This window comes from Sprattus sprattus, assembly GCF_963457725.1.
Source record: "Sprattus sprattus genome assembly, chromosome: 14".
Classification (NCBI taxonomy): Eukaryota; Metazoa; Chordata; class Actinopteri; order Clupeiformes; family Clupeidae; genus Sprattus; species Sprattus sprattus.
The window spans coordinates 15,193,736-15,201,424 of NC_137912.1; positions in this window are offsets into that span (position 1 = coordinate 15,193,736).

Genomic DNA, 7,689 nt, shown 5'->3' on the forward strand with positions numbered 1-7,689 from the left:
AGTCGAATGCAATACTGCAGTAACCTGCAGGTGGGGCTATGATGCAGTGTTTCGAAGAATTCTGCATTCAAAAACGGTCCATGCCTCGTACAGCCGGGGTCAGAGACATTGCAGTAAGAATGATAGGCCACTTTTATTGATGCACGTAAACCGCAATAATCGGCGCTACCACATAAGTGAGCGTTGTAGTGTAGGATTATAGAGATTGTATTGCAGGGTGTTTGAAAAGGTTATTTGAACCATTTTAATTTTTCCAATCCATGACACTAGATTTATAGAGACTTGACTACTTTTAAAAAGAGAAATTGAACATGATCAACGTTGTAGCAAAGAAAAGTGAAGAAATGAACTAAATGTACTTTTATTCTTATTTTTTTAAAGTCTTAGTGGTTTTGTTTTTAAATGAATAAAGTATGAGTGCTCAAAAGAAAAACAAAGAAGATTGTGAACTATCTAATCTACGTCTGCATTACATGTCTAGATATTACAACACACTTGCGATTGTTTTAATTAATCATACAATTCTAATGAGCGGAACCTACAAAACGGAAGCACATTTAAAAAGAGTTAATCTCTTAATTCTGCGCAAGTATCTTAATTATATTTTCGTGCTCTAATCTCCATTTTAAAATGATCCGCAGATTAGATATTCAAATCCGTTGATCATTTTTACCCCCGGTATTGTATTCTTCCGAATTCCCCCTTGGCGTCCCTAAATCCCTTTCACGCCGGAATGAATGCATTACACAAACATTGAAATGCATTTGCCGGCTGCAAGGTGCAAGCATGTGTCTCATTCATGAGAGCTGTGCGCTGTGATTGCTGGCAATGAAATTTTACAATTAGCCCAATCAGCGGCCAGCTCCAGGATGTCACTGCAGGCAAGTCAGAAGGGTTGGCAAAACTAGGCAGAGTGCTTGCGCCACAGTAAAAAGCCATCGATTGAAGTCCCTACCCAGTTCCTTGGGAGTCAGCTACGAGCCTACCAACTCAAAGACCCTTCTGACCGCTCCCCGCCGCAGAGAGTGTTTCATTTCGCACGTAAGACCGCTGAAAGCGACAGCACATACGCCTGCGGAAAGCAAGTGCAGCGATTACATCTCTGCAAAGGCAAAGAGAAGGGACTGTGTCTGGGATGGGAGGGATCGCAAGTCCGCTGGCTCGGAGAGTCCTCAGCGCGGCATAGTTGCTGAAGAGGGTATCGCTACTCGGAGGGGAGTGTTGATGGGAATCTGCTGCTATTTCTTCTCTTCTTGACAAGGAAATTAAACATTGCTTCCGAGGATTGCCGTCGACAAAGTCAGCTGTGAAGCAGTAAGGCCAAGTGGATTGCTTAAAAACGCATTTTGTTCTTTTTGAACATCCTTCTTGGTTGTCATTTTGGAGTAAGGGAGTTGGGATTCCTGTGAACGTGCCCATCCGCAGTGTCAATGCGACTGCGGCTGTGAACAGAAAACCGCAGCGAACACAGGTAAGTGGGTTTTCACAGTAATAGTAGTGTTGCGGAATGAACCTTTAAGGTTTTAAAATGACATTTTAGGGACGTTCGCCGTACGTCTTGCTGCGCCAGGTAAGGTGTGTTACCTGTTATGCGGTGCACAGCTATGGGTATCGCTACGGAGAGCACTGCACCATCCTCGCCCCTTAACGGTTTCGTTATATTTTTCTTAAAGGACATCTTACTATATTCTTATCGTCCATACAGGATTAAGGTGCGAGAACTATTATTTCCGTGCATAACAAGCTTGCAACCTGAACAGTTACATACCTAATTGATAATTACCTGGTGTGACATTAAATAAAAGCGATAAAACTTGGATTTATAGGGTGTTTCACCTTGAATGCTGTAATATCCACATGTTCACACAGTGCAGCTGAACATTTTGTAAGGGCCTGTGAGAACGGCGATGTGAGCACATTTCGCGGTGACAGAAGAACCGTTCCCACCTATGGAGCACACTGCTATGCAGTATTCCAGATATTGTAAAACGTACGAGAATGCGTTTGCTGGCCGTATCAAGCCCCTCCTAATGTAGTGGACAGTCCGATATGTTTAAATTCATCATTTATTTCGCGCATGTTCATGCAAATATTATGCGAGGACAAGAAGTCACCTTTGCGTGCGTGTGTGACCGAAAAGCAACTTTAATATGCACGTTACATCATGCATTTGTAGTCACTTGAAATGGCACTCAGCTCGGCGCTGTGTCGGATTCAACTTTGGGGAGACTGGCGATACATATCTAGCACTGCTTTTTCATATCACTTTGAAGGAAGAAAACGGAGCCGTTGAATAAAGTGAGGCAATATTACAGCTGTCAGTGATTTGCCACTCGCTGGAAAATCCCATTAGTTCACCCAAAAAGTGGTTTGCAGTAAACGTTAAAAATGAAACTGTCTCATTCACAAGCTGCCATGGAAATGCGGTGTGAATGGTAGCGTGTTATATTTGACTGTAATTAAAACCCAGTAGAACCTTTAAGGTTGTGACCTTTTCCACACTGATCGCCACATGTAGCCTATCAGTCATATGGAGGGTTTTCATTCTTTGTAAAATATCTCGAAAGGCGATATTTCACAAAGTACCTATAATCTTAAAGTGGTTATGGTCTTTGGCTTGTTTTTCCTGTGTTTACCACCAATGGAATTTCAAGAAAAGACCACGGAATGAAAGTATGCTACACGCTCACTTGGGAGTTGAAGAGCAAGTCTTCCGTGGTCAGTTAAAAGATAGTTGCTACGGTAAGGTTATTACTCCGTGTCTATGGTCCTTCCTTGCATTAAGTCCGATCATAGCTGTTCGTTATGCGGTCTTTGGGTGCGCCGACGCAGGGCAGCTTACCAACGTGGCGCCACACCAAAGCAGTCATTCTCTATAGCTTCCGCGGCCGCACCGAAATTGTAGCCTACTATGCGTGTCCCTGGACCTCGGAGACACTGTAGGGCAAGTGGAGCCTAGTTGCTTCAAGCACAGAACTGTACAGCGTATTTCACACTAAAACTAAATTAACAGGGAACGGAGAAAGGCCTTACTGAGTTGAAGTGTTCAGGAATACAGACCATGCATTTTAGATATTTTCGAAAAGGTCGTGTTTCTGTAAGGTTAATTTACACTCTGCGCTGTGACTCACAGACACTTCCAGGCGTGACATCAATAGGAACACCGTGGCCGTTAAAGGCCTGAGCCAGTCACCGCTAACCTGTGGCTCTGCATGGGAGTTAAAGTGGAACAGCTGGCACAATTCAGATCGGCTACCTGGGAGCCGTGGAACCGCGTTGACACGCTACCCAGGGATGTCAGGGCGCTGTCGCAAGTGTGACTGTGTGTGCCTCTGTGCCTGCGTGACAGAGGGAAATGTACCACTCTTTTTTTTTCTAGGAAACACACGACATTTACGTGACCTCGCGCTCTTCTGAGACTTATTAGCACGCGGGGCTGATTCATATGTTTGTTTGAGTGTAGTTTTCAACCTCGCATGGTGATCTATGATGAACTCAGTGTTGATATTTCATTGTACGCAGTTTTAACATCAATTTAGAGAGTTCTTGAAAGGAAATTCTTTCCCGAAGATGTACGACTGATTGAAATGTCACCGCTGACATGCGATGTCAATGGGTATTCGAGCTGCTGCTATTGAATGATGTTCTGGCGGAATATGAGCACAGCGAGGCAGACGTGTGTTATGTCTGTCTGAATGATGCGTTTGTGCGCGCCTCTGAATGGGCCTCTCTGTGTCGCTTGTCAGTCCGTAGACACCCTAACCGTGGTAGACTACTACTCAAACGGTAGCCGTCCAGACAGAGCACGCACTCGGCTGATGGCATCACATCCTAATGCCCCCAAGTTATGGTCAATTCTGTCTTTCTTTGTGCAGATGGGCAACTTGAGAAATGCAGATGGTATGACTCTCAAGTGTGCATGCGTGTATTTGTGCTAGTTTCTCTCTATCGGTGCTCGATGGTGTGCGGGCGGCTGCTCAGGTTTCACTGGGGTTCGATTATCAATTGAATGAAAGGTATAAAACTAATCATGATGAAGTTAACTTTTGATCAAGATATGGCCATGCTCTTATGCTCCGGTCTGGAAACTATAGCAGGCAGAACAGGGGAAGAAAAATGAAAAAATCAATTTTGTAATCTTGTTGTATTTAATGAGACGCCTCTAAATTGTTCTCCAGAAAGACATCACAGCAGCTCTGTGTGTGAGTTTGTATATTTATGCGTGTGAGTGAGTGAAAGTGAGTGAGAGACTGACTTGTCAGTTTTGGTAGGAAATGACATTCAAGTCTGTCCTTTGTGACAACTGCGTGATGGCCCCCTACAGTCAATGCCCCCCCCCCACTCCCCCCACTCTCTCTGGCTGTGTGTCTATATGAGTGTGTGGATAATGAGTGGTGTGGTGATATCTCCTGGTTAGAGACTCAGCCTCTTGTCACTGTGGCAGCAGGATGGCTGCACATGTGAGTGTTATTCAGATGCCCCAGGCAGTCCTCTCCCGGTGTGTGAAGAGAGCGCATGCATTTCCGCTGTGTTTCTCCTCCCCCTAGTTGCCCTGTACTTTTATTTCTGCCATTTTTCATAACACCCCAAGAAGTAGGTGACGTGGCAGAAAAAGAAGAAGAAAAACAAAATAACGAGATCAAGAATGTGTGAAGATTTATTTGAGACTTAATGCAAATTGCTCACAATGGCCCACAAGCGCACCAAGCTCAGCGAGCCCACAAGCACACCAAGCTCGACGCTATTAAAAAAACATTGAGTCATGTCTTTTCAAGTGACTACAAATCTAGCCTTAGCGCCCTTTATTAGACAGCGCTTTTCGTTGAGGCCACAGCTTGGCCTAGCAGAAAGCCCTCAGGTCCTCCAAGTGCAGATTGTGAATGGGTTTGAGGATGCACAACACCAGAGAAAGCCACAAGTAGGTTGAATGTTAGTTTTCGGCATTACCATGAAGTCCTGGGGTGTGTAGGCCCTTGTAAATCTAGCGGAGTTATGCAGAGGGGGTGAGTCTCAGAGTTGAAATATGCACCTCTTGCCTAAAGTACATTTCTGTTTTTCTGTAGCAAGCCAAGCATGACGAGGCACAAATGAGTTTTGTTTCAGATGCATGAAATGATGTGAAAATTGTAGACTGTGAATAGACTCCCCTGTGCTTGATGCCTTTAAGTGGATTATATATAACTCTGCTTCAGTCTCCAATATCTGAGAAGTCGCTCAGAAGAAAAGATGTTTGGACAAACAGTGTTGCAATTACAGGACAAAGCATAGCAGTTATGATCTGAATGCAAAGTTACCGAGCTGGATAGACAGATTGAAAGACAGACGGACAGACAGACAGACAGACAGACAGACTGACACGGAGAGAGAGAGAGAGGAGAGAGAGAGAGAGAGAGAGAGAGAGAGAGAGAGAGAGAGAGAGAGAGAGAGAGAGAGAGAGAGAGAGAGAGAGAGAGAGAGAGAGAGAGAGAGAGAGAGAGAGAGAGAGAGAGAGAGAGAGAGAAGACCCTCAGAGAGAAAACCCTCAGATCCTTCGCTGGGCTTTGAGCTGCACTCCTTATTGTCGGTATAATTGAATGGGACAGCAGATGAGGTATGATCTTAATCGCTCTTCTGAGGGAGACGCCAATGGAATGAGAGTCACATGTGCATAGAGACAGAGGCACTCTGAGAGAAAGGGAGGGAGACAGGGATCGAGAGAGACAGCCCCAGAGTAAGGTAAATGCTATCACTCGCAAGATTCCTCACTATTATTTGTCGAGAGCCCCTCCAGGAAGGTGGGTAGCAGCTTTTTACATTAGGTGCTTGAGCAACAGCAAGCATAATTCAGAGCCATCTTGGCGAGGAACCCCTGCGAGGCATCAATATAACTTGTCGTTATCTTAATGCCCACCCTGGGAGGCGGTTTCCCAGCATATGTTTCACCACAGCAAGCCATGCATGACATGAAGAAACCATAGTCCATAGCACATTGCAATCAGCATAGATTTTAAACCTGTATCACATTAAACTAATCCTAGGTCGTAATCAAGTGAGACAAGGGGAGGGGGAGTCTGTGGTTGCACGCAATACAGTGGGCGTTATTTGCATTTCCTGAAAGCTGGGCAGAAAGACATTTGCAGAAACAGTCAACAAAAAGGGGACTGGTTAGAAAGGCCAACAGTTGACTCGCATGGTCAATGTGTGTGTGAGAGGCAAAGAGAAACCAAACTCTGTGACCTCGCTGTGACCTCCATGCTGCAAATCCCTACCTCTTTAATTACCTGAGTGCTTATTGTAGATGAATCCCCTACCACATTGCCTATGTTTGTTTGCCTCGGCGGCATATGAAGCATGCATTAAGGTGTCTCTGTGGTAGTAGCACACTTTAGTCCCACTGCCGCCCACACTGCTAAACGTGTTCCCATAGCAACGTGACTTGTTAACTCAGCTCCCCCTTCCCCTCTTGTGTAATTTCCCCCATTTCACCTGCAGATCTTGCTAGGGGGCGCCATTGAGACCTCATCGAGGTGACACCAAGAAAGGTTAAGCCAACTGGCATTTTAGTGGAATGAGGATGCGTAATAGCTCGACAGTAATTATGTAAAATGCGACCGGTGGCTGAAATGAATTTAGCCGTGTTTCTAATTTGCCACATTGAGAGGGAGGCTATTTGGAAAAGATTATGCCTCCTGCTTCTTGTAAAACAAGCCACTCTGCTTCATAAAGAGCGATTGCTCGTGCTCTCCATCACTGACCTAATGAAGGAATCAATGGCATGTCTCACATTTTGCTTTGTGGCTGAGGACGAGGGATAGTATTGGATCAATTTGAAATGCCGTGCTGGGATTTCTCCTTGGCACACACCATCAGAGAGAATTACAGCTCCAGTAATATTCCCCTATTACCTCTCTCTCTCTCTCTCTCAGTACTGCTGCTCGGCTGCCACTGCGCCGCTCTCCTGAATTCACTCTTTTCCCCGCGCTTCAGAGATAAGGCTCCTCCAGCTTCCATTGGATACGCCATGTGCAAACCTTTTGATTCGGCATGGCGAAAACCTGAATGGCCGACTCTTGTAGTACCGTCTTAAGACCTCTAGCTACAGTATCGCTAGAGAGCGAGGGGGGAGAGGGCAAGGCGGAGGGGAGGGGAGGCCACATCCTCTCAGTGTAGGATGAAATGTGGTAAAGCGACTAAGCCACGTGGGCGAAAGCAGGTGCTTTTCCTGTTCTGCGCTGTCACCGTGATTTGTCCCCCTTAGCCATGATCCCAGCCCCGGCCTACAGACCCCTAAGCGCCCAACTGAGTGGATAGAGGAGCTGGGTAGCTGCCAGCAAGCTTCTGGAGAGAGAGAGAGAGAGAGAGAGATCGAGGGAGGGAGGGAGGGAGGGAGGAAATGCGATCAGGTGAAAGCATGCTGGAGAGATGGAACTAAACAGCTCTGACTGAGTGTAAAGGGGTACAATAGGGGACAAGAGGAGAGAAGAAGAGAGAAGGGTGGTGGATCTGGGGGGGGGGGGGGTGGATTTAGTTGTGCTTCATCCCAGGCTCCTGGGGCCTCCGAGGAAAACGAAAAAGGTAAAGCTGCCTTTCGATGTTTACGCCAAAGGGTCTGACAACTCGAGAGCATGGGGGGGGGGAAGGTAAATAGAATACAGGACAGATGCTATCCTGCCTTTACAGCAAACAGATGAGAGCGCCTCCCACCTAAAC